Consider the following 26,522-nt stretch of genomic DNA (forward strand, 5'->3'; position numbering starts at 1 on the left):
ACTAGTAGTGCACTGAGAAGTGTTGTTGAAGAAAGGGATCTGGGAATACAGGTCTATAATTCAATGAAAGTGGTGTCACAGTTAGATAGGGACGGATAGAAAGATTTTGGCACATTGGCCTTCATAAACCAAAGTACTGAGTACAGGAGATGGATGTTATGTTGCCTTTCTACAAGACATTGGTGAACCTGATTTGGAGTATTGTGTGCAGTTTTGGTCACCAACCTACAGGAAAATTGTAAAAGTGGTTGAAAGAGTTCAGAGAAAATTCCCAAGGATGTTGCCAGGTCTGGAGGACTTGGGTTATAAGGAGACTTTGAACTGGACTTTATTCCTTGGAATGTAGAAGATTGGGGGGAGATTTGATGGAGGTGTACCACAATTATGAGGGTTATAGATAAGGTCAATGTAAGCTGGCTTTTACCACTGAGATTGGGTGTGACTATAACCAGAGGCCATGGGTTAAGGGTGAAAGGTGAGACATTAAGGGTAACATGAGGGAAACCTCTTCACACAGATGGTCTTCCGGATGTGGAACGAGCAGCCAGCATAACTGGTGCATGCAAGCTCAATTTCAACATTTAAGAGGTTCCGAAAGGTTCCTGAATGGTAGGGGTATGGGAGAAGACAGTTTAAATAGCTCGGCACAAACTAGATGAGCCAAAGGGTCTGTTTCTGTGTTGTACTTTTCTATGACTGTGACAAGAACCTGAAATAAAACGAATATTCACTCAAATTCAATTTAACAGCTGTGCAGACCAACCATACATCTGAGTAGGAGATTGGCTATATTTAAGCGGGAGTTAGATGTGGCCCTTGTGGCTAAAGGGATCAGGGGGTATGGAGAGAAGGCAGGTACAGGGTTCTGAGTTGGATGATCAGCCATGATCATACTGAATGGTGGTGCAGGCTCAAAGGGCCAAATGTCCTACTCCTGCACCTATTTTCTATGTTTCTATGAGATATTTACATGGCGTTAAAACTGTGGCACTTTAAATTAACAGTACATAAAAGACAGTCCCAGCTGCACATTAACAAAGGCTATTTACGTGAGAGTGTTTCAGTTACTGTGGGGCCAGGCACCCATGCAGCTCAATGGGAACAGGGAATAATACTAATGGAGAGAGTCAAACTGAGCCAGGTCACAGATTGGAGATGGCAGAAATGTCCCATTCTTCTAGAGACAGGAAGAGCATCAGAGAGTTTGATGGTCATTTCAGATACCAGCACTTTGCCCAGTTACAGGATAATTTCTCTCTCTAACTTGGGTTGAACTTCACTGTAACAGTGTGATGCCAGATCACACCCTGGCAACTAAAGTGATCTCATCTGAAATGTTGTCCTTCACCCATTGATGGATTTTGTAAATCTTTTTACAGGTAAAAAATAACAAGGAATTTGTCTATGGGAATTCAAACACAACACACCAGTTTTGCTGTCTCTGTCTAGATATTTAAGAAGTGTAGCAAGAGATTCAATCAACCATCCTTCCTGCTCAGACTGTGGGAAGGGATTCACTCAATTATCTGATCGACTGGCACGCCCGTCACTTTGCACAGGGAAAAGGCCGTTCACCAGCTCAGACAGTGGGAATGGATTCACTCGGTCATCTCAACTGAACGTACATCAGCAAGTTCACTCTGGGCCAAGGCCATTCATCTGTTCTGTGTATGAGAAGCGATTCAGTTTGTCTTCCCACCTGTGGACACACCAGTCAGTTCACACTGGGCAGAGGGTGGTCATTTGCTGATTTGTGGGGAAGGATTCACTTGGTCATCTGACCTAATGGCTCACCAGCAAGTTCACACTGGGGAGCAGCCGTTCACCTGCTCAGATTGCGGAAAGGGATTCACTAAATCATCTAAATTGAAGGTACATCAGCGAGTTCATACTGGGGAGAGGCCGTTCACCTGCTCAGAGTGTGGGAAAGGATTCACTCAGTCATCCAACCTTCAAGCACACCGGTCAGTTCACACTGTGGAGAGGCCGTTCACCTGCTCAGACTGTGGCAAGGGATTCACTCGGTCATCATCCCTACAGAGACACCAGTCAGTTCACACTGGGGAGTTGCGGTTCATCTGCTCAGACTGTGGAAAGGGATTCAATCAGTCATCCTCCCTATTGGTACACCAGCAAGTTCACACCAGGGAGCGGCCGTTCACCTGCTCAGTCTGTGGGAAGGGATTCATTTGCTCATCTAAACTGAAGGTACATCAGCGAGTTCACACTGGAGAGAGGCCGTTGGCCTGTTTAGGCTGCAGGAAGGGATTCACTCGGTCATCTCAACTGAAGGAACATCAGCGAGTTCACAGTGGGGAGAGGCTGTTTAAATGCTCAGACTGTGGGATGGGATTCACTCGGTCATCCGACCTATTGGTACACCAGCGAGTTCACACTGGGGAGAGGCCATTCACCTGCTCACTCTGTGGGAAAGGATTCACTTTATTATCTCACCTACTGAGACACCAGTCAGTTCACACTGGGGAGAGGCCATTCACCTGCTCATTCTGTGGGAAGACTTTCACTCAGTCATCTGACCTGCAGAGTCACCAACGAGTTCACACTGGGGAGAAGCCATTCACCTGCTCAGACTGTGGGAAAGGATTCACTTTATTAACTTCTCTACGGAGACACCAGTTAATTCACACCGGGGAGAGGCCGTTCACCTGCTCAATCTGTGGGAAGGGATTCACTTGGTCATCCGACCTACAGAGTCACCAACGAGTTCACACTGGGGAGAGGCCATTCACCTGCTCAGTCTGTGGGAAGACTTTCACTCAGTCATCCACCCTACAGAGACATCAACGAGTTCACACTGGGGAGAAGCCATTCACCTGCTCAGACTGTGGAAAGGGATTCACTCAATCATCCAACCTATTGGCACACTAGTCAGTTCACACTGGGGAGAGGCCATTCATCTGCTCAGAATGTGGGAAGGGATTCACTCAGTCATCTCATCTACTGAAACACCAGCGAGTTCACTCTGGGTAGAGTGAACTGTTCAGACTTTGGGAAGAGATTCTCTCAGCCATCTCCAGCAAATGTGCATCATTGGGTTCACAATGGGGAGAGGCCGTTCACCTGCTGTGAATGTGGGAAGGATTCACTTAGTAATCTAACCCTGTGACACATACCAGGTTCACAATGGGTAGAAAGTTTCAATAAGCTGCCTGCTAGATATTTGTCCATCACCATTGCTGAATGTAATTTCAAGAGTGACTGTCAGTGCTGAACTCTGCAATTATTACTGCTACTCACCACGCCCAGTTCTGGGAGGAATTTCTTCTGCTGCACATTCACCTTTAATGGGACTGGGTTTTAACATTCTGGATCTGAGACAAATAAATCAGTTCTATTTTAAACTCTGTCTTCAGTACTTAGTGAATTTATAACACACCTAGTGTACAGTAGAGAGTCAACTCAGGCCGGCTGGACCCTGCCAGTGATTCTGTTCCACAACAATCCTTTAAAATCCTCCCCTGTTGTTTACCTCTTGCATTCCCTGTGGTGATGGATTCCATACAGTCACCACTCTGTGGGTGAAGAGGTTTCCCTTGAATTTTCTGCACACTGAAGAAGTCGATCTGACTGCAGTTCTGTCTGAGATGTTCTTCACCCCTCTAATCTCTGGGCTGAGGAAGAATGACATTGGCAGTTAACCTCCTTAATCACGACTCATTTCCACATTATAGGTCATTTTCCCTGCTTCTAAATGGTTGTTAGAAAACACCACTGTCCTCTCAAGACTGAAAGCAGAATGGAAAACCATTAGTTAGATGTTCAGCAGAGCAGGGTCAGAAACCAGAGGTGGAAAACACAGGGCAGAGTTTGGGGCTCTGGATGATGGTCGAGGTAAGAACGTATGATGAGGAGAAGGAATCAGCTGCGAGACGTGGCAACGAATGACAGAGTAGCAATATTTGGAAGCTGATTGACAGAGAAAATCTTTCGGTTGTCTGACTGATGACACAAACAATACCTGTGGTGAGGTGCTCCACTGGTCGAGGAGCGTGTGTGTTGGGAATGGTTTTATCTGTTGAGGGAGTTGTTCCTGCTTGCTTATCCTGTAATATTATATCCGGATGGTTATTATTGGTTGTCCTATCTGAACTAACATATTTCTTATCATATAAATTGTAATATTTTGACTCTGCAACTGTATCAGGCTTGAATTTATGGCGCCTTTATGAAGTGATGGAGGGCATTCATGAGTTTGTATTTTAAAGCAAGATTTTGGTGAATGATATTTGCCACTTGATTGTACCTTTGTAAGTAATCAGATTGAGTTAAACTGCTGCAGGATCCTGGAATGTGTTGGATTGTGTCTGGTTTCTCTTGGCATTTTCTGCACATTGCCTTGTTTGTATTTCATGTATTTTTGATTTTTTTCCCCTTTTGTTAACCACTTTGTCCTGTATTTCTGCAAGGAACCCTCTGTTTCTGGGAAGAGGTCTCCAACTCTCAGTCAGGTGCTCGATGCTTCCTTGTCACCATCTCATCTGCTCAGATCATTGGGATGTCTCCCATGGAGGGTCATATTCATTCCACTGGTTAATGTTTTCTTCCCTAGTGATGATTCATTTTTCTGAGTTGGCCTCTCATTTAAGTTTCTCATCACCATTGCATATACACACATGGCGTGCTGAATCCTGTTCATTTTTGATGAAAATATATACTTTATATATACTAAAGCTTTATCTGACTGTTGTGATTTTTTTTCATGTCTGTTATTTCTCTTCCTCCTTCTGTCCAAGGTAGCGTTAATCTAAGTGGGTTTGAGTGTAAATAGTCTTTTCTAAAGTTTTCCAAAGTTCTTATTTATCTTTATAAATTTTACTGATTGTAATGGGACCAATATATTTTTATTTTAAAAAAGTCAATATCAGTATTGATGAAAGTGTTTCTCGCCTTTGTTGTATTTGTTAACTATTGAGGTCGGTTTGGCAAGTTTTTTTAAGCCTTGAACTCAATTTTGTCAAAGGTTTCCCTATTTCGCACTACTTTCTATTTTCTTTGCTTGTTGATATTCCAGATACGTGGATATCAAGATTCCCGATATAGTATCATGGCCTGAAATGCTGATTCCCATCCATAGATGCTGCCTGACATGCTGAGCTCCTCCAGCACTTTGTGTGTAGTTCTCTAGATTTCTAGCGTCTGCAGGTGCTCTTGTCTCCTGGATACTTATTTGTTTCTTGAAAGAACAAGCTGGTAGTGGGGTTGAAGCAACACTCACACCACGCTGGAGGAACTCAGCAGGTCGGGCAGCATCCGTGGAAAAGATTGGTCGACGTTTCGGACCGGAACCCTTCGTCAGGACTGAAGAGGGAAGGGGCAGAGACCCTATAAAGAAAGTGAGGGGAGGGTGGGAAGGAGAAGGCTGGTAGATTCCAGGTGAAAAACCAGTAAGGGGAAAGATAAAGGGGTGGGGGAGGGGAAGCCGGGGGGTGATAGGCAGGAAAGGTGAAGAAAGAATGGTAGTGGGGTTGTGTGGCTCTGTTGGTAAAATATTAAATATAATCATTAGATAGAGGTGGCATAGGGTTGGAAGGTGTAGAATGTGTGGGTAGAATTAAGGAACAGCAAATGTTAAAAAAAAAATCCCTGATGGGAATTGTATAGAAACCTCCAATCAGTAGTAAGTATGTGGTCCACAAATTACGATGGAAGATAGAAAATGTGCCAAAAGGGCAATGTTACTATAGTCATGGGGGATTGTCATACAGGTGACTTGGAAAATTAGGATGGTGTTGGTCTCAAGAAGATGAATTCCCTGAGTGCCTGCAAGATGCTTTTTTAGAGCAGCTCGTGGTTGAGCCCAGTTGGGGATCAGCTATTCTGGATTGGGTGTTGTAATGAACCGGAATTAATTAGATCACTTCAATTCAAAGATCCCTTCGGGGCAAGAGAAGCTAAAGTCAGATGTGGAATAAAGAGAATTAGAGAGACATGAGAAAAGGATTGGTCAAAATTGATTTGAAAAGAACACGGGCAGGGATGAAAACAGAGCAGCAATGGCTGGAATTTCTGGAAGGAATTCGGAAGGCACAGGATATAGACATCACAAAGAGGAATTAGTATTCTAAAGGTAAGGTGACAAAACCGTGGCTGATAAGAGAAACCAAAGACAACATAAAAACGAAAGAGAGGGCATACAGCAAAAATTACTGGGAAGTTAGAGGATTGGGAAGCTTTTAAAAACCAATGGAATGCAACTAAAATAATTAAGAAGGAACAGATGGAACACGTAGGTGAGCTGGCCAGTAATATCAAAGAGGATACCAAATTTTTATTCAGGTAGATATAGTGTAAAAGAGGGGCAGAAGTGGATATCGGACCAGTGAAAAATGATGCTGGAGAGGTAGTAAGTGGGTGTTAGGGATCTGGAGCCGCAGCTTGATGACCTACTGCTTATCAGGGAAAGTGAATAGGTGATAGACAGGAGCTCCAGGGAGGTAGTCATCCCTAGGCTACAGGGGTCAGAAAACTGGGTCACTGTCAAGAGAGGGAAGGAAAATGCCCGGATAGTGGAGAGCACATCTGTGGCTGTCCCCCTCAGCAACAAATATCTTGTTCTGGATGCTGTTGAGGGGGATGACCTGACGGGGAACACCCACGGTGACCGGGTCTCTGGCACTGAGCCTGGCACTGTTGTGCAGGAGGGAAGGAGGGAGAAGAGGAATGCAGTACTCATAGGGGATTCCATAGTTAGGGGAATGGACAGGAGATTCTGTGAGCCTGATAGAGATACCCGCATGGTGTGTTGCCTCGTAGGTGCCAGGGTCCGGGAAGTCTCGGATCGGGTCCAGAATATTCTGAAGGGAGAAGGTGAGCTGCCAGTTGTCTTGGGACATGTTGGCACCGGTGACATAGATAGGAGAAGGGAAGAGGTCCTGTAGAGAGATTTCTGAGAGTTAGGAAGGAAGCTGAGAAGCAGGACCTCCAGGGTAGTAATCTCAGGATTGCTATCTGTGCCACAGGCTATCGAAGGCAAGAATAGTAGGATCAGGCAGATGAATGTGTGGCTAAGAGACTGGTGCAGGGAGCAGGGCTTCAGATTCTTTAATTATTGGGATTTCTTCTGGGGGAAGTATGACCTGAACCTGAAGGGGACCAATATCCTGGTGGGAAGGTTTAATAGAGCTGTTAGGGAGGGTTTAAATTAATTTGGCAGGGGGATGGGAACAGGAATGATAGAACGGAGGAAGGGGAAAACAGAAATAAACTGAAATTGTGAGCAGTAAAGATGTCAGGAAGACAGGCAGGTGATGGGGCAAATTTGTAGCCATTAGGATGAGTTGCAGTGCAATAAAGTTGCAGTGAAATCAGAGCGAAAAGTATCAAATACTGGTCTTAAGGTGTTGTACTTAAATGCACGCAGCATAAGGAATAAGGTGGATGATCTTGTTGTACAGCTACAGATTGGCAGGTATGATATTGTGGCCATCACTGAGACCTGGCTAAAGGATGCATGTTTCTGGGAGCTGAACGTCCAAGGATACACGGTGTATCGGAAGGATAGGAAGGTAGGCAGAGGGGGAGGCGTGGCTTTATTGGTAAGAAATGATATTAAATCATTAGAAAGAGGTGATATAGGATCGGAAGGTGCAGAATCTTTATGGTTTGAGCTAAGAAATCGCAGGGGTAAAAGGACCCTGATGGCAGTTATTTATAGGCCTGCAAACAGCTGTAGTGACGTGGACTACAAATTACAACAGGAAATAGAAAAGGCTTGTCAGAAGGGCAGTGTTATAATAATTGTGGGGGATTTTAACATGCGAGCGGATTGCGAAAATCAGGTCGGCACTGCATCTCATGAGAGAGAATTTGTAGAATGTCTGCGAGATGGGTTTTTAGAACAGCTTGTTGTTGAGCCCACAAGGGGATCGGCTGTACTAGATTGGGTATTGTGTAATGAACCGGAGGTGATTAGAGAGATTGAGGTGAAGGAACCCTTAGAAGGCAGTTATCATAACACAGATTGAGTTCACTGTGAAAATTGAAAAAGAGAAGCCAAAATCCGATGTGTCGGTATTTCAGTGGAGTAAAGGAAATTACAGTGGCATGAGAGAGGAACTGGCCAAAGTTGACTGGAAAGGGACACTAGTGGGAAGGACGACAGAGCAGCAGTGGCTGGAGATTATGCGAGAAGTGAGGAAGGTGCAAGACAGATATATTCCAAAAAAGAAGAAATTTTCAAATGGAGAAAGGATGCAACCATGGCTGACAGATGAAGTCAAAACCAAAGTTAAAGCAAAGGAGATGGCATACAAGGAAGCAAAAATTAGTGGGAAGACAGAGGATTGGGAAGTTTTTAACAGCTTACAAAAGGAAACTAAGAAGGTTATTAAGATGGAAAAGATGAACTATGAAAGGAAGCTAGCAGATAATATCAAAGAGGATACTAAAAACTTTTTCTAGTATATAAAGAGTAAAAGACAGGTGAGAGTAGATATAGGACCGATATAAAATGATGCTGGAGAAATTGTAATGGGAGATAAGGAGATGGCGGAGGAACTGAACGAGTATTTTGCATCAGTCTTCACTGAGGAAGACATCAGCAGTATATCGGACACTCAAGGGTGGCAGGGAAGAGAAGTGTGAGCAGTCACAATTACGACAGAGACAGTATTCAGGAAGCTGAATAGTCTAAAGGTAGATAAATCTCCTGGACCAGATGGAATGGACCCACGTGTTCTGAAGGAAGTAGCTGTGGAGATTGCAGAGGCATTAGCGATGATCTTTCAAAAGTCGATAGATTCTGGCATGGTTCCAGAGGACTGGAAGATTGCAAATGTCACTCCGCTATTTAAGAAGGGGCAAGGAAGCAAAAAGGAAATTATAGACCTGTTAGTTTGACATCGGTGGTTGGGAAGTTGGAGTCGATTGTCAATGATGAGGTTACCGAGTACCTGGAGGCGTATAACAAGATACTCAAAACGCAGCATGGTTTCCTGAACGGAAAATCCTTCCTGACAAACCTATTACAATTTTTTGAGGAAATTACAAGTAGGATAGACAAGGGAGATGCACCTGTCGTAGCCATTAGCCAATGGCGGTTCGAGTCCCTCGTGTGTGGGCTGCCACAAGACAATGTTTAAGCCAAGCCCCTTCAGCATACCCGGACTGTGTAGTCCTCTGCTTAGTTTCTGCCTGAACTGCAGAGTTCCTCCAGCATTTTGTGTGTGTGTGTGTGTGTGTGTGTGTGTGTGTGTGTGTGCGCGCGCGCGCGCATGCGCGCGTCTCTGTATTTCCTAAAAACTGCAGAATCTCTCGTGTTTTATATCTACATTTGTAAGAGGATCGTACTTTGGCATTAGATACACGTTGATATTGAGTATATTGTTTTTGGGAGCTGCTTTCTGCATTAAAACAGCTACTGAACTTTCTATACACATAAATAAAAAACTGAGGTGTCGACATGGAACATAGAACATAGAATAGTACAGTACCATGCAGGCCCTTCGGCTCACAATGTTGTGCCGACCCTCAAACCCTGCCTCCCATATAACTTCCCACCTTAAATTCCTCCATGTACCTGTCTAGTAGTCTCTTAAACTTCACTAGTGTATCTGCCTCCACCACTGACTCAGGCAGTGCATTCCACGCACCAACCATTCTCTGAGTAAAAAACCTTCCTCTAATATCCCCCTTGAACTTCCCACCCCTTCCCTTAAAGCCATGTCCTCTGGTATTGAGCAGTGGTGCCCTGGGGAACAGGCGCTGGCTATCCACTCTATCTATTCCTCTTATTCTCTTGTACACCTCTATCATGTCTCCTCTCATCCTCCTTCTCTCAAAAGAGTAAAGCCCTAGCTCCCGTAATCTCTGATCATAATGTATACTCTCTAAACCAGGCAGCATCCTGGTAAATCTCCTCTGTACCCTTTCCAATGCTTCCACATCCTTCCTATAGTGAGGCGACCAGAACTGGACACAGTACTCCAAGTGTGGCCAAACCAGAGGTCTACAGAGCTGCAACATTACATCACGACTCTTAAACTCTGTCCCTCGACTTATGAATGCTAACACCCCATAAGCTTTCTTAACTACCCTATCCACCTGTGAGGCAACTTTCAGGGATCTGTGGACATGTACCCCCAGGTCCCTCTGCTCCTCCACACTACCAAGTATCCTGCCATTTACTTTGTCGTCTGCCTTGGAGTTTGTCCTTCCAGAGTGTACCACTTCACACTTCTCCGGGTTGAACTCCATCTGCCGCTTCTCAGCCCACTTCTGCATCCTATCGATGTCTCTCTGCAATCTTCGACAATCCTCTACACTATCTACAACACCACCAACCTTTGTATCATATGCAAACTTGCCAACCCACCCTTCTACCCCCACATCCAGGTCGTTAATAAAAATCACGAAAAGTAGAGGTCCCAGAACAGATCCTTGTGGGACACCACTAGTCACAATCCTCCAATCTGAATGTACTCCCGCCACCACCACCCTCTGCCTTCTGCAGGCAAGCCAATTCTGAATCCACCTGGCCGAACTTTCCTGGATCCCATGCCTTCTAACTTTCTGAATAAGCCTACCATGTGGAACCTTGTCAAATGCCTTACTAAAATCCATACAGATCACATCCACTGCACTACCCTCATCTATATGCCTGGTCACCTCCTCAAAGAACTCTATCAGGCTTGTTAGACACGATCTGCCCTTCACAAAGCCATGCTGACTGTCCCTGATCAGACCATGATTCTCTAAATGCCCATAGATCCTATCTCTAAGAAACTTTTCCAACAGCTTTCCCACCACTGATGTAAGGCTCACTGGTCTCTCATTACCCAGACTATCCCTACTACCTTTTTTGAACAAGGGGACAACATTCGCCTCCCTCCAATCCTCTGGTACCATTCCCGTAGACAACAAGGACATAAAGATCCTAGCCAGAGGCTCAGCAATCTCTTTCCTCGCCTCGTGGAGCAGCCTGGAGAAAATTCTGTCAGGCCCCGGGGACTTATCCGTCCTAATGTATTCTAACAATTCCAACACCTCCTCTCCCTTAATATCAACATGCTCCAGAGCATCAACCTCAATTATATTGTCCTCACCATCATCAAGTTCCCTCCCATTGGTGAATACCGAGGAGAAGTTGAGGACCCGCTCACTTCCACAGCCTCCAGTCACATCTTCCCACCTTTATCTCTAATCGGTCCTCCCTTCACTCCTGTCATTCTTTTTTTCTTCACATAATTGAAGAATGCCTTGGGATTTTCCTTTACCCTGCTTGCCAAGGCCTTCTCGTGCCCCCTTCTTGCTCTTCTCAGCCACTTCCTAAGCTCCTTTCTTGCTTCCCTATATTCCTCAATAGACCCATCTGATCCTTGCTTCCTAAACCTGACTTGCTGCCTTCTTCCACCTGACTAGATTTTCCACCTCACTGGTCACCCATGGTTCCTTCACCCTACCATTCTTTATCTTCCTCACGGTGACAAATTTATCCCTAACATCCTGCAAGAGATCTCTGTCTATAGTACATTTCCCTGCAAAAATATCATCCCAATTCACACCCACAATTTCTAGCCTTATAGCCTCATAATTTTCCCTTCCCCAATTAAAAATTTTCCTGTCCTGTCCGATTCTATCCTTTTCCATGATAATGCTAAAGGAACTGATGCTTGCAGAACCATTTAATGGCACCGCGATTAGCCATAAATCCCTGCGTTGTTAATTTCGCCGTCGCCGAAGCACCGATCTAATGCGCAGGGGTCAGGGTTGTGACGTTGCCGAATATCACACATGCGCGCAGCACACAATAGGCCTCAGGACATTGGCTGCGGTAAGAGCGGTTCTCCGGGATAGGGGAGAAGGGGAGGGGGTTTGAACACCGACGTAGGGACACGGGACAATTGCTGTGAGCTCCGGACACCGTGACCCGCAATTCCGGGACAATCCTGTTCTCTTCCCTCTCTCTCAGCCCCGGGGAGCTTCCGGCTGATGAGGGAATGGGAACCGATGGATCTCTCAGACAGAGCTGAGCTCCAGCTGTCTAAATGCAAGGATTGGGAACTCGGAGAAAGGGAACAAAACCTTTTACGTCAGCAGTTGAGAAAATCACCTTTGTTCTACCTCCAGTTACAATCAAGAGAAAATCTGTAGAGAGCGCACAGTTTTAAGGTGCTTGGAAGCAGGTACGAAGGAGAGGTCGGGGATGTTGTGTTCTTTATACGTGCCGTGGATTACTAATAACGAACCATATTCTGTCAGAATTGAACTTTTATTTAACAGCAACAAAACCAAGTTTTACACTGCCATGCTTCTCGATCATTCTTCTGTCACGTACCCCGTGACGGGGATAAAGAAACCAGCAGAAATAGAAACCACTTTGGAGTCTGGTATTGCTATAATCTAATAATATTTATTAGTAACTACGCAATACAGTAATATCAAAGTACATAAATCACACAGGTTAGCAATGATTATATATAAAAGTAAGTGTGGACTATATATGTATGAAAAAAACAAGCTTCTTTAAATCTAGGGGTAAAAAGATACAGTCTTACGATGTCGAGTAAATTTCAGTTCAGTTCGTGGTATTGAGTTGAGTAGTGATGGAGAGAGAGAGAGAGAGTGTGTTGAGTCTTCAGGTGAGCTGATGCCGTCGATCTTCTCATTGTTCTCCAAAATCCTTTACAAGTCACCGAGTGTGACTTTAACCAGGAGGACCAGTCTTCCTTTGGTGGAGCTATCATCCCGGCAAGGGTGGACACATAGACAACACCCCACCAGTCAACTCCTTCTTCACAGGTGGAATAGCAATTTGGATCGATCCGCCTAATGAAACCTCCAAAACCCACTTTCTCTGCGGGCACAACGATGCTCATTCAGTGTCCAGATCATGTGTCTGAGGTCTGTATCATCTGACCTCCCATTTATTTCACCAGGCTGAGCATCACCTGTCATTCAAAGAGCCCCTCCCTCCTTTGTCTGTAAAGAAATGCACAGGCAGGCAAGAAGTCCTTGAAGAAATATCAACAACCTGCTGAAAATTATAACATCGAGTGTCCATGAAATAACACTGCCTTCGGTCACCATAGCAACTTACGAGCTGCTTGGTGCTGTCTCCAACTCCAAACTCAGTAAAAATCCAAAGTTACTTCCGATGCCTTAAAGTGACAGTCCAACTGTTAATCTTCGTCTCTGTCTCTTTCTCTCTTTTCAAAAGCAACACATTGGTGGTAAATAACTCTGTCTCTCTGTCCTTTCCAAACAAACCATCAATGATGAATGTCTCTCTCTGTCTCTCTTCAAGCAGTTAATAGGGGCACTCCTGGATCCCCTCACACTTCATTTCTGCGCATGCTGGGAACTCTGTTCAGTCACATCCTGACACGTGATATCACCACAAGAGGTAAGTTTTTTACGCAGCGTGGTGAGTGCGTGGAATGGGCTGCCGGCGACTGTGATGAAGCCGGATACAATAGGGTTTTTTAAGAGGCTCCTGGACAGTTACATGGCGTGTAGTAAAACCGAGAGCTATGGGGAAATCCAGGTAATGTCTAAAGTCAGTAATGTTCGGCACAGCATTGTGGGCCGAAGGGCCTGTATTGTATTGTGTTGTATAAATGAGGAGTCACTTACCCATGACCTCTGGTTGTCATCCTACCCAACATCAGTGGAAAAAACTGCTTGTATTTGCCCAATCTATACCCTCATACTTTTGTATACTTCCAACAAATCCTCAAGGCAATGTATATTTATGCTTAGAGCCTTTTTTAGGTGGATAAGATGATGAGGGGCATTGATCGTGTGGATAGCCAGAGGCTTTTCCCAGTGCTGAAATGGCTAACATGAGGGGCATAGTTTTAAGCTGCTTGGAAATAGGTACCGAGGGGATGTCAGGGGTAGGTTTTTTACGCAGAGCGGTGGGTGCGTGGAATGCACTGCCAGCAGCAGTGGTCGAGGCAGATACAATAGGCTCTTTTAACAGCCTCTTGGATAGGTACTTGGAGCTGAGAAAAATAGAGGTCTATGCGCTATGGAATTTCTAGGCAGTTTCTGGAGTAAGTTACATGGTTGGCACAACATTGTGGGCTGAATGGCCTGGAATATGCTGTAGATATCTATGTTCTGTGTTGAACAGCGAAATAACTTTGGCTATCCTACAATCCTCTGATAACTCCCCCGTCACTAAGGATGCTTTAATTATCTCTGCTAGGGTTCTGACAATATTTGCACTTGCCTCCCGTAGGGTCCGAGGGAGCACCTTGTCATGCCCTGGGATTTATCCACCCTAATCTGCCTCAGGAAGGCAAACATCTCCTCTTCTTTAATCTGTACAGGGTCCACGATTCTAATGCCGCTTTTCCACACTCTCATTGATCCTGTGTCCATCTCCTGAGTAAATGAGATGAAAAAAATATTTACCATCTCCCCCATCTGCTTTGCTTCCACACATGGATTGCCATTCCAGTCTTCCAGAGCATAGGTCCGCAACCACCGGGCCGCAAAGCATGTGCTACCGGGTCGCGAGGAAACGATATGATTTAGTGATATGAAACAATATGAGTCAGCTGCACATTTCCTCATTCCCTGTCATGCCCACTGTTGAACTTTAATGCACGCAAGGTCATCAGTGACCCAAGACGTGCAGAGGAATGTGTCCGTGACCCATTTGTGAATGTCCCCAGTGCATCTTCCATGTCAGCGCGGGAAAAAGATGAACTCCTCGACTTGCAAATGACGGTGGGCTGAAAAGTATGTTTGACATAACATCTCTGCTGGCATTCTGGATCAAAGTCCAGGCTGAATATCCTGAGATAGCCACGAAAGCACTGAATACATTGCTTCCATTTCCAACAACATATTGCTGTGAAGCGGAGTTTTCTGCGATGAATGCAACGAAAACTAAATTGCGGAATAGACTGGACATAAGGAACCCCCTTCGAGTATCGCTGTCTCCCATCACTCCTCGATAGGACCGTGTTGTTGCAGGAAAACAAGCCCAGGGCTTCCACTGATTCAGCGATATTGGTGTGTTGCGATGATTTTATATGTTCCTACAGGGAAAATATGCACTGTGTGTTTAATATTCAAACATTACTTATAATGTTATGATGCTATTGACTTATAATTCAGTGGTCCCCAACCTCCAGGCTGCGAAGAATGCCGCGGTACAACGGTAGCTGGAACACACCCAGCACATCTTTAAGAAAAAAGCTGAAATAAACAAGCTAATTAATTAGGTGCCGCCTGGCACGTAAATGTCGGCCCAGATCAGAGGCCCAGATCCGGTTGCATCGCCTCTGATCTGGGCCGACATTTACGTGCCAGGCGGCACCTAATTAATTAGCTTCTTTATTTCGGGTTTTTTCTTAAAGATGTGCTGGGTGCGTTCCAGCTACCGCTGTACCGTGGCATTTTTCGTGGCAATGTATCAGTCTGTGGCCCGAAGGTTGGGAACCACTGTTATAATTGACATCACTACATTAATGCGAGGGAAAATGTGCACTGTGTGTTTAGTATTAATTCCGTTACATAAACCCCTTTAGAAACAAAATAGTGTGTATTAGCCACTTATAAGTGACTTATCACCTATATTCCGGTCGTGATTAACACCCCCCCCCTACCCCAACCCGGTCGGCCGGTCCATAGTGCAAAAACGGTTGGGGAACCCTGTTCCAAAGGACCAACTTTGTGCCTTGCAATCCTTTTGCTCTTAACCTAGCTCTAGAATCCCTTATGATTATCCTGCATCTTTTCTGCAAGGGAAATCTCATGCCTTCTTTTAGCCATCCTGATTTATTTCTTGTGTTCTCTTGCATTTCTTATACTCCATAAGAACCTACCTGCCTATCCCTGTTATGCAACTCCATTTTGTGCTTCACCAGGGTCTCAATATCTCTTGAAAACCAAGGTTCACGACAGTTTCTATCTTTACCTTTTATTCTGACAGGCACATCCCCGCTTTGTACTTTCAAAATTTCGATTTGAAGGCCTCAATTTACCAAGCACACCTTTGACATAAAGAGCCTGTCCCGGTCCACAGTTGCCAGATCCTAGTGTCAGAATTCCAGGTGTTGATCCATGCCCTGAACACATCCACCCTTCCTACTCTGCTCCTTGTATTGAAATATACAGGGCTCAGCATATTCACTGCACCATGCTCAACTTTTTCATTCCTGACCTTGACTGAGGTCCGAACAACATCTGTCTCCACAACCCCTCCACTATCTGTTCTGTTATTCAGGCTCCCATTCCCCCTGCAACTTTAGCTTAACCCTCCCCTACCCCCTCCTCCCACCATGCAGCTCTATCACCCCTTTGGCTTTCATCTCCCAGATCAATAAAAAGGAGGTGCGTACCAGGTACAGGCAGATGGGAACAAATCGTGTTGAGTGTTGCTTTGTCCCCACATCTGCAGATTATTTTGTGTTTTACGATTCACTACTTCGCTGCGAAGTCTCTTCGAGGTATGCCTACCCTGAAGAAGTTTAAATCTTATCTTTGACGGGAGTTCAGTGAGACCCTCTCTCACTGCTCCCCCTCTGCAAACTCCGCCTGTCTCCTACTCTTCGACCAGATCCTCACCCAGACCCACTACCACAGCCACGTCTCCTTCCTGGGAACATGTCTCCGTCGCCATCTGTTACGGCAGGGATTCCAGCTCTGGTACCAAGCCTCCCAGTTCGGGCCCAGCGTGGATCCCAGGTACCTCTGTTTCATTGACGGCTGCTCCCGCCGGATTCTCTGCGCCACGCTCACTGCCATGCGGAGATACCTACGGGCCCTGTACCTCTCTCTGCCACCACTCCGGGCCGCGCTGTCCACCGTCTGCCATGGACCTCTCCTACACATCATTCTCCGCTGGATTCACGCCTCCATCCGCCGTTTCTTCTCCTTTCTCGCGTCCAAGAAGGAAGACAAGCTCGCCCGCCTGGAGCCCACGACGACAACCGGCTCCAGCCCGGACCTCGACTTTTCAGGCCTTCGTCAGGCCGAAGACCCATCCGCCTCTAACTCTGACTGGAACTACCGCCTCCCAGACATGGGCACCAGCCCCCGGCGGGTCATGGACTCACTCGCCTCTGACTCGGACCTCAGTTCTGGGGCCCTGCAGGCTACAGGCTCCACCAGCCCCAGCTCCAGATCCATCTCGGACCATGATCCCGACCCTCTCCAGACCGGGACCCCTCTTACTGCTGCTGGGTCCTACCGCCCGACTTATTCTCTCACTACCCTCTTTCCTCCCCGCGACTCCCAACCTTCCCTCTACCCCTCATCACCCCTCCATTCTTCTGATCCCCCATCCTCCCCTAACCCTGCTGTTCCTGAACATCCCAACCCCCCTCTCCCTCCTGAGACCTCCCACTCTTCACCCTCCTCCGACCCCAGCCCCAATACTTACCGTGTCTTCACCATCCCCTCTGACCTTCCCCTCTCTGAGGCAGAAAGTTCTGTTCTTAGGAAGGGCCTCACTTTTGTCCCCCTCCGTCCACACCTCAGTGAGTTCCATGCCCGCCATGACACTGAACTCTTCTTCCGTCGCCTACATCTCTGAGCCTACTGCTTTGGCAGAAATTCTCATCCCCCTACTGATGACACCTTCTCCTGTCTTCAACCCTCCTCCTCCTCCTGGACACCCCGCCCGGGCCTTCTACCTGCACTCGATCTCTTCATCTCTAACTGTCGCCGAGACATCAACCGTATCAACTTCACCACTCCTCTCTCCTGTTGCATCCTCACTCCCTCTGAATGCACTGCCCTCCACTCTCCGCGCACTAATCCCAACCTCACCATCAAACCTGCTGACAAAGGTGGTGCCGTGGTAGTCTGGCGGATGGACCTCTACCTCACTGAGGCCAAATGGCAGCTCTCTGACACCTCCTGTTACTTACCCCTGGAACAGGACCCCACCAAAAAACAATCAAACCATTGTCTCCCATACCATCACCGCTCTTATCAACTCCGGAGACCTTCCATCCTCAGCAGCTAAATTCATAATTCCCACACCCCGTACCGCTCGGTTTTACCTCCTCCCCAAGATCCACAAGCCTGACTGTCCCAGTAGACCCATAGTTTCTGCCTGCTCCTGTCCCACCGAACTTGTATCTGCCTACCTGGACTCCATTTTGCCACCCATAGTTCAGTCCCTCCCCACCTACATCTGGGATACATCCCATGCCCTCTACCTCTTCAATAACTTTCAGTTTCACGGTCCCAACCTCTTCATTTTCACTGTGGTTGTCCAATCCCTATACACCTCCATTCCCAATCAAGAAGGCCTCAAAGCCCTCCGCTACTTTCTGGATAATAGACCTCACCAGTTCCCCACCACCACTACCCTCTTCCGGTTGGCAGAACTGGTTCTCACATTTAATAACTTCTCTTTTGGCTCTTCCCACTTTCTTCAGACTAAGGGTGTAGCTATGGGAACTCACATGGTCCCCAGCTATACCTGCCTCTTTGTTGGTTATGTGGAACAATCTGTGCTCCAAACCTATTCTAGTACTGCTCCCCAACTTTTCCTTTGGTACATTGACGACTATATTGGTGCTGCTTCCTGCACCCATGCTGAGCTCATCAATTTCATCGACTTTACTTCTAACTACCACTCAGCCCTCAAATTCACTTGGTCTATCTCGGACACTTCTCTCCCCTTTCTCGATCTCTCGGTCTTCATCTCTGGAGACAGACGGTCCACTGACATCTCCTACAAGCCCACTGACTCTCATAACTACCTCGACTATACCTCTTCCCACCCCGCCACATGCAAAAATGCCATTCCCTATTCCCAGTTCCTCTGTCTCCGCCGCATCTGCTCCCAGGATGAGGCTTTCTGTTCCAGGACATCTCAAATGTCCTCTTTCTTTAAGGATCGTGGTTTCCCTTCTGCTGTCATCAATGATGCCCTCACCCGCATCTCCTCCATTTCCTGCACTTCAGTCCTCACCCCATCCTCCCACCACCACAACAGGGACAGAGTTCCCCTTGTCCTCACCTACCAGCCCAGCACCCTCCGGGTCCAGCACATTATCCTCTGCAACTTCCGCCACCTTCAACAGGACCCCACCACTAAGTGCATCTTTCCCTCCCATCCCCTCTCGCTTTCAGCAGAGATCGGTCCCTCCACGACTCCCTGGTCCACACGTCCCTCCCCACAGATCTCCCACCCGGCACTTATCCCTGTAAGCATAAGTGCTACACCTGTCCCTACACCTCCTCTCCTGCCACCATTCAGGGCCCCAAACAGTTCTTCCAAGTGAGGCAACACTTCACTTCTGAGTCTGTTGGGGTCATCTATTGCATTCGGTGCTCCCGGTGCGGCCTCCTCCACATCGGTGAAACCCGACGCAGATTGGGGGACCGCTTCGTCGAGCACCTCTGCTCCATCTGCCACAACAGACAGGAACTCCCAGTAGCCACCCACTTCAACTCTGCTTCCCACTCCCATTCAGATATGTCCATACATGACCTCCTCTACTGTCCTGATGAGGCTAAGCTCAGGTTGGAGGAGCAACACCTCATTCACCGTCTAGGTAGTCTCCAGCCCCTTGGTATGAACATAGAATTCTCCAACTTCCGGTAAATTTCCTCCCCCTCCCTTCCTCTATCCCTATGTCACTCAGCCCCCTCCCCCAGTTGCCTATCACCTCCCTGCTTCTGCCTCCTTCTACTACCCATTGTGTTTTCCCGTATTCCTTCTTCACCTTTCCTGCCTATCCCCTCCCTGCTTCCCCTCCCCCACCCCCACCCCTTTCCCCTTACTGGTTTTTCACCTAGAACCTACCAGCCTTCTCCTTCCCACCCTCCCCCGACCTTCTTTATAGGGCTTCTGCCCCTTCCCTCTTCAGTCCTGATGAAGGGTTCCGGCCCGAAACGTCGACTCATTGTTTCCACGGATGCTGCCTGACCTGCTGAGTTCCTCCAGTGTGTTGTGAGTGTTACTTTGACCCCAGCATCTGCAGATTATTTTGTGTTTGTGGAGTAAATGGGGTACTTCTGAAGTACAGGAAATTCAAGTGAACACTTATGAAAGAAATAAAGGAAGGTATGAGGTTGCCCCAGCAGACAAGGTGAAGGAGAAGATTAAAAAGATTGCAAGGGAAAAAATTAATCCTCTGCAAGATCAGAATGGTAGTCCATATGAGGAGACAAAATAGACGTGAGAGATTTTTTTTGCATCCTTATTTACTCAGGAGATGCACACAGAGTCTATAGAAGTGAGGCAAAGCTGCATCAACTTTATGGACCCTGTACAGATTACAGAGGTGGAGGTGTTTGCTGTCTTAAGGCAAATTAGTGTGGATAAATCCCCAGGGACTGACAAGTTGTTCCCTGGGACTCTGCGGAAGACAAGTGCAGAAATTGTCGGGGCACAAGCACAGATATTTAAGTCATCCTCAGTGACCGGTGAGGTACTGGAGGATTGGAGGACAGCCAATGTTGTTCTGCTGTTCAAGAAAGGCTCTAAAAATAAACTAAGAAATTATACGTTGGTGAGCTTGACATCAGTAGGGAGAAAGTTATTGGAACGGATGTGCAGGATCCGGATATATAAGTATTTGGAAAGATGTGAACTGATTAAGGATAGGCAGCATGGCTTTGTGCATGGTAGGTCATGCCTAACCAATCTTACAGAGTTTCTCGAGGAAGTTATCAGGAAAGTGGATGAAGGCAAGGCAGTAGATGTTGTCTACATGGACTTTAGCAAGGCACTTGACAAAGTCTCATCTGGGAGGTTGGTCAAGAAGGTTCAGTCACTCAGCATTCAAGATGAGATAGTAAATTGGATGAGACACTGGCTTTGGGAGAAGCCAGAGTGTGGTAGCAGATGATTGTCTCTCTGACTGCAGGCCGGTGACTAGTGATTGCCATAGGGATCAGTGCTGGATCTGTTGTTGTTTGTCATCTATATCAGTAATCTAGATGATAGGGTTGTGAACTGGATCAGCAAATTTGTGGATGACACCAAGACTGGGGATTTAGCAGACTGCGAGAAGTCTATCATGGCTTGCAGTGCAAGCTGGACCAGCTGGAAAAATGGCTTGAGAAATGGAAAATGGAATTTAATGCCGACAAGTGTGAGGTGTTGCACTTTGGTAGGACCTACCAGGGTAGGTCTTTCACAATGACTGGTGGGGCATGGAGGAGTGTTGTTGAAGAAAGGGATCTGGGAATGCAGGTCTATAATTCACTGAAAGTGGTGTCACAGTTAGATAAGGACGGAAAGAAAGATTTTGGCATATTGGCCTTCATAAACCAAAGTACTGAGTACAGGAGATGAATCTTATGTTGACTTTGTACAAGATATCGGTGAAGCCTAATTTGGAGTATTGTTTGTAGTTTTGATCACCAACCGACAGGAAAGTAAAAGAGTTGGAAAGAGTTCAGAGAAAAATCACAAAGATGTTGTCAGGTCTGGAGGACTTGGGTTATAAGGAGAGACTGAACAGATCCTTGGAATGTGGAAGATTAAGGGGAGATTTGATGGAGGTGTACCACAATTATGAAGGGTACAGATAGGGTAAATGCGAGCTGGCTTTTACCACTGAGATGGGGTGGGACTACAACCAGAGACCATGGGTTAAGGGTGAAAGGTGAAACGTTAAGGGGAACATGAGGGGAAACTTCTTCACACAGACGATCATCTGGGTGTGAAATGAGCTGCCAGCACAAGTGGTGCATGCGAGCTCAATTTCAACATTTAAGAGGTTCGTATAGGTACCTGGATGGTAGGGATATGGGAATAGAAAGTTTAAATAGTTCAACACAAACTAGATGGGCCAAAGGGCCTGTTTCTGTGTTGTACTTTTCCATGACTGTGACAAGAACCTGAAATAATACTGATGTTCCCTTGAATTCCTTTTCACAGCTGTGCAGACCAACCATTCATCTGAGTAGGAGATAATTACATGGCATTAAAACTTTAAATTGGCACTTTAAAAGAAAATCCCAGCTGCAGGTCAACAAAGGTTATTTGCGTGAGACTGCTTTAGTTACTTTGGAGCCAGGCACCCATGCAGCTCAGTGGGAACGGAGAATAATGCCAATGGAGAGAGTCAAACTGAGCCAGGTAACAGATTGGAGATGGCAGAAATGCGCCATTCTTACAGAGCCGGGAAGAGCATCAGAGAGTTTGATGGTCATTCGAGATACCAGCTCTGTGCCCAGTTAGAAAATGGTTTCTGTCTCCAACTTGGATTGAACTTCACTGTAACAGTGTGATGTCAGATCACACCTTGATAACTCAAGTGATCTCATCTGAAATGTTGTCCTTCACCCATTGATGGATTTTCTAAATCTTTTTACAGGTTAAAAACGACGAGGAATTTGCCTATGGGAGTTCAAACACAACACACCAGTTTTGCTGTCTCTGTCCAGATATTTAAGAAGTGGAGCAAGGGATTCAATCGACCATCCTTTCTGCTCAGACAGTGGAAATGGATTCACTCGATCATCTCAACTGAAGGTACTTGAGCAAGTTCACACTGGGACAAGGCCATTCACCTGTTCTGTGTATGAGAAGGGATTCAGTCGGTCTTTCCTCCTGTGGACGCACCAGTTATTTCACACTGGGCAGACGCTGGTCATCTGCTGAATTTGTGGGGAGGGATTAACTCGGTCATCTGACCTAATGGCTCACCGGCGAGTTCACACTGGGGAGCGGACGTTTACCTGCTCAGACTGTGGGAAGAGATTCACTTGCTCATCTAAACTGAAAGTACATCAGCGAGTTCACACTGGAGAGAGGCCGTTCACCTGCTCAGAATGTGGGAAAGGATTTACTCAGTCATCCAAACTGCTGGTACACCAGTCAGTTCATACTGGGGAGAGGCCATTCACGTGCTCAGACTGTGGGAAGGGATTCACTCAGGCATCTAACCTACAGAGACACCAGTCAGTTCACACTGCTGAGAGGGATTTCACCTGCTTAGACTGTGGGAAGAGATTCCCTCACTCTTCCTCTCTACAGAGACACCAGCGACTTCACACTGGAGAGAGGCCGTTCACCTGCTCAGACTGTGGAAAGACATTCACTCAGTCATCCAACCTACAGAGTCACCAACGAGTTCACACTGGGGAGAGGCCGTTCACCTGCTCAGTCTGTGGGAAGGGATTCACTCAGTCATCTCACCTGAAGCTACATCAGAGAGTTCACACTGGAGAGAGGCCGTTCACCTGCTCAGACTGTGGAAAGAGATTCACTCACTCTTCCACCTTACAGAAACACCAGCGAGTTCACACTGGGGAAAAGCCGTTCACCTGCTCAGACTGTGGGAAGAGATTCACTCAGTCATCCAACCTACTGATACACCAGCGAGTTCACACTGGGGAGAAGCATTTCAGCTGCTCAGACTGTGGAAAGGGATTCGCTCAGACATCCACCCTACTGAGACACCAACGAGTTCACACTGGGGAAAGGGATTTTCCTTGCTCAGATTGTGGGAAGAGATTCACTCACTCTTCCACCCTACAGAGACACCAGCGAGTTCACACTGGGGAGAGGCCGTTCACCTGCTCAGACTGTGGGAAGACATTCACTCAGTCATCCCACCTACAGAGTCACCAACGAGTTCACACTGGGGTGAAGCCATTCACCTGCTCAGACTGTGGAAAGGGATTCACTTGCTCATCCTCCCTATTGGCACACCAGTCAGTTCACACTGGGGAGAGGCGGTTCACCTGCTCAGAATGTGGGAAAGGATGCACTCAGTCATCCAAACTACCGGCACATCAGACAGTTCACACTGGGGAGTGGCCATTCACCTGCTCAGATTGTGGGAAGGGATTCGCCCGGTCATCTCATCTACTGAAACGCCAGTGAGTTCACACTGGGTAGAGGCCCATCACCTGTTCAGACCTTGGGAAGAGATTCTCTCAGCCATCTCCACCAAATGTGCATCATTGTGTTCACACTGGGGAGAGGCCGTTCACCTGTTGTGAATGTGGGAAGGGATTCACTCAGTAATCTAACCTTGTGACATACTATCGGGTTCACACTGGGGAGAAAGTTTCAGTAAGCCGCATGCTGGATATTTGTCCATCACCATTGCTGAATGCAGTTTCGAGAGTGACTGTCGATGCTGAACTCTGCAATTATTGCTGCTGCTCACCACACCCAGTTCTGCACCCTGGTCACTGGGCATGGGCTGCACATTCACCTTTAATGGGACTGGAGTTTAATATTCTGCATCTGAGACAAATAAATCAGTTTTATTTTGAACTCTGTCTCCAGTACTTAGTGAATATATAACACAACTAGTGTACAGTAGAGTCAACTTAGGCCGGCTGGACCCTGCCAGTGATTCTGTTCCTCGACAATCCTTTTAAATCCTCCCCTGTTGTTCCCCTCTCGCTCTCCTTGTGCTATTGGGTTCCAAACAGTTACCACTCTGTGGGTGAAGAGGTTTCCCTTGAATTTTCTGCAGACTGAAGAAGTCCAGCTGACTGCAATTCTATCTGACATGTTCTTCGCCCCTCAAATCTCTGAGCTGAGGAAGAATGACATTGATACTTGACCTCATTCACAGCTCATTTCCACATTATGGGTCATTTTCCCTGCTTCTAAAGACTGAAATCAGAAAGGGAATCCATTAGTTGGATGTTCAACGGAGCATGGTCAGAATCCAGAGGCATGTCTGCACAGGGCAGAGTTTGGGGCTCTGGACGATGGGGTAAGAATGTATGATGCGGAGAAGGGAATCAGCGGGGCGTGGCAATGTATGATAGAGTAGCAACATTTGGAAACTGATTGACAGAGAAAATAATTTGGTTGTCTGACTGATGACGCAAACAATGCCTGTTGAGGTGCTCCATTTGTCAAGGAACGCGTGTGTGTTGGGAATGGTTATATCTATTGAGGGAGTTGTTCCTGCTTTTTTATCCTGTAATATTGTATCCGGATGGTTATTATGGATTGTCCTATCTGTAACAATGTATTGATTATCATATAATTTGTAAGATTTTGACTTTAAAACTGGATCAGGCTTGAATTTATGGTGCCTTTAAGAAGTGACGGAGATCATTCATGAATTTGTATTTTAAAGTAAGATTATGGTGAATGATATTTGCTACTTGATTGTGCCTGTGTAGGTAATCAGATTGAGTTAAGCTGCTGCAGGATCCTGGAATGTGTTGGATTGTGTCTGGTTTCTCTTGGCATTTTCTGCATTTATCGTCTTGTTTGTTTGTCTTTTATGTATTTTTGATATTTTTTATGTTAACCTTGTCCTATATTTCCACGAGGAGTATGTGTTTCTGAGTTCGATGCTTCCATGTCAACATCTAGCCTGCTCAGATCATTGGGATGTCTCCCGTGGAGGGTTGGTTAATGTTTTCTTCCATAGTGATGATTCATTTTCTGAGTTGGCCTCTCATTTCAGTTTTTTAGTGTGCATTTCTTATCAGAATTGCATATACCTGCCTGGTGTGCTGAATCTTGTTTATTTTGTATGAAAATATATACTTTAGAAATCTTATCAGACTGTTGGGTGATTTTTAAAAAAATGTTTGTTATCACTCTTCCTCCTTCTGTCCTCAGTAGTTTTAATCTAAGTGGTAAATAGTGTTTTCTAAATTTGTCATTTTTGATCTTATTTTTCATTGTGAAGTTTCCAGATCGGAATGGGACCAAGGTATTTTGCTGAAAGAATGCACTAATATGGGTATAAAGAAAGGTGTTTATTGCCTTTGTTGTATTCGCTATACCATGAAGATCTGCTTGACAAATCTTATTAAGCCCTGAAGTAAATTGTCAATTTTTTTTTCGTTTCTGTGCTATTTTCTTTGCCTGTTAATATTACAGATACCTGGGCCAAAACGTTGATTGCCACTGATGGATGCTGCCTGGCCTGCTGAGCTCCTCCAGCGCTTTGTGTGTATGGCTCTAGACTTCCAGCATCTGCAGTATCTCTTGTGTCCCGTAGACTTGTGTGTTTCTGGAAAGGAGATGCAGGTAGGCAGAGAGGGTGCTGTGGCTCTGTTGGTAAAAAATAAAATCAAATCATCAGAAAGGTGACATGAGGTTGGAAGGTGTTGAGTCATTGTGGGAAGAACTAAGGAACAGCAAGGATGAAAAGACTCTGATGGGAGTTATCTAGAGACCCCAAACAGTAGTATGTATATCGTCCACAACTTACAACAGGAGATGGAAAATGCTGGCCGAAAGGGCAGTGCAACAGTAGTCATGGAAGATAGTCATTCAGATATTTTGGGAAAATCAGGTTGGTGCTGGATCCCAAGAGGGAGAATCCCTCAAATCCCCACAAGATGGCTTTTTAGAGCAGCTCCTGGTTGAGCCCAGATGGGGATCAACTCTTCTTGATGTGGTGTGGTGCAATGAACAGGAGTTAATTAGAGCACTGAAGGTAAAAGAACCCATGGGGCAAGGAGCAGAGGGTTGTCCTTTTTGGAACAAAGATGAGATTAGGCAGAGGGTGGTGAATCTGTGGAATTCATTGCCACGGGCAGTTCTGGAGGCAAGACATTATGTCTAGTAATCATCCATCTATAGAGAGTTTAATAATCATTGTTTCTCATCTCTAGCTGATAAAACTTGAGGTGCAGGC

At 46.2% G+C, this 26,522-nt stretch overlaps 1 pseudogene; it reads left to right on the forward strand.

The window, feature by feature from the left end:
- Positions 1–2,298: 2,298 nt before the first annotated feature.
- On the forward strand, positions 2,299–25,713 carry LOC134345043 (zinc finger protein 420-like; annotated as a pseudogene).
- Positions 25,714–26,522: the final 809 nt, after the last annotated feature.

This window comes from Mobula hypostoma, chromosome 4 (assembly GCF_963921235.1).
Source record: "Mobula hypostoma chromosome 4, sMobHyp1.1, whole genome shotgun sequence".
In the NCBI taxonomy this organism is placed as follows: Eukaryota; Metazoa; Chordata; class Chondrichthyes; order Myliobatiformes; family Myliobatidae; genus Mobula; species Mobula hypostoma.